The sequence below is a fragment of the Chrysochloris asiatica genome, unplaced genomic scaffold, assembly GCF_000296735.1.
Source record: "Chrysochloris asiatica unplaced genomic scaffold, ChrAsi1.0 scaffold00085, whole genome shotgun sequence".
Lineage (NCBI taxonomy): Eukaryota > Metazoa > Chordata > Mammalia > Afrosoricida > Chrysochloridae > Chrysochloris > Chrysochloris asiatica.
Window position 1 is genome coordinate 1,533,629 of NW_006408603.1, and position 1,862 is coordinate 1,535,490.

Below are 1,862 nucleotides of genomic sequence, written 5' to 3' on the forward strand. Positions count from 1 at the left end.
TCATTGATGGACTCGGGGGTGGCAGCGGTGGTGAGGTTGGCCCAGGATCGAGCATTGTTTCGTTCTGCTGTGCATGGGGTTGCTATGAGTCGGTTCCGACTCGATGGCACCTGACAACAACAAAGTGGATAGTCGGAGGAGAAGAGGAAGACCCCCAATGAGATGGATTGGCACAGTGTCAGCAGTAATGGGCTCAAACATAGCAGCACTTTTTAGGTTGGTGTAGGACCAGGCAGTGTTTCGTTCTGTTGTGCACAGAGTCGCTATGACTCAGTACTGACTTAACCACCAACAGCAAAGCAGTGCTTTGCTTATCTGAGATCTCTTTACTTTGCATATAAAGTTAGTGATCAGTTTTTCCATCTCTTTAAAGAATGATGTTGAAATTTGGATTGGGATTGGGTAGTATTTTCATTTTCACAAAGTTAAGTCTTCCTGTACATGAGCATGGTATATTTTTCCATTTTTGTAAATTTCTTTTGGTTTGTTGTAGTAGTATTTCATAGTTTTCTTTGTATACATCTTTTGTTTCTCTGGTTAGATTTATCCCTAAATATTTCAGCTTGTGGGTGGCTATTGTAAATGGTATTGTTTTCCTAATTTCCTTTTCATAACTGTATTTATTAGTATAGAGGAATCCAACTGATTTTTGCATATTGGTCTTGTACTCTGCCACTCTGCTGAACCTTTCAAGGAGTTCCAATCCTTTTCTTGCTGAGTCTTTGGAATTTTCTATGTATAGGATAATATCATCTGCAAATAGAGTTTCACTTTTTCATTGCCAATTTTGATCCCTTTTAATTTCCCTTTCTTATCTTATAGCTCTGGCTAAGACTTCCAACACAATATTGAATAGGAGTGGTGATAAAGAGCATCCTTGTCTGGTTCCTGTTCACAAAGGGGATGCTTTTAATTTCTCTCCATTAAAAGTCATTTTGGCTGTTGGATTTATTTGTTGTTGTTGTTGTTGTGAAATGCTGTCGAGTCAATTCCAACCCCATAGCAACCCTGTATAGGGGTTCCTAGGATTTATATATGTCCTCTTAATTATATTGGGGAATTTCCCTTCTATTCCTACTTTGTTGAGAGTTTTTATGAGGAATAGATGTTGGATTTTTTTTCAAAGCCTTTTCTGCATCAAGTGGTATGATCATTTGGTTATTTTCCTTTTTAAAATTCATGTGGTGGATTCCCTTGATTGTTTTTCTAATATTGAACCATCCTTGCATACCTGGCATGGATTCCTCTTAGCCATGATTTATTATTATTTTTTATATGTTCTTGAATTCTATTAGATAAGATTTTGTTGAAAATGTTTACATCTATCTATATCTTGGTTGAAAGCAGAGAACATCAGAAAGATGTTTACCTGTGCTTTATTGACTATGCAAAGGCTTTCGATTGTGTGGATCATGACAAGCTATGGACAGCATTGCGAAGTATGAGTATTTCAGAACACTTAATTGTACTTATGAGGACTCTGTACCAGGACCAAGAAGCAGTTGTTCAAACAGAGCATGGGAACACTGAATGTTTTAAAATTGGGAAAGGTGTACGACAAGGTTGCGTACTTTCACCATACTTATTTAAGCTGTATGCTGAGCAAATAATACGAGAAGCTGGGTTTTATGAAGAAAAATGTGGCATCAGGATTGGAGGAAGACTCATTAACAACCTGCAATATGCAGATGCTACAATCTTGCCTGCTGAAAGTGAAGAGGACTTGAAACATTTATTAATGAAGATCAAAGAGCACAGCCTTTGGTAATGGATTACATCTCAATGTCAAGAAAACAAAAATCCTCACCACTGGACCAATAAACAACATTCTTATCAATGGAGAAAAGATTGAAGTTGTCAAG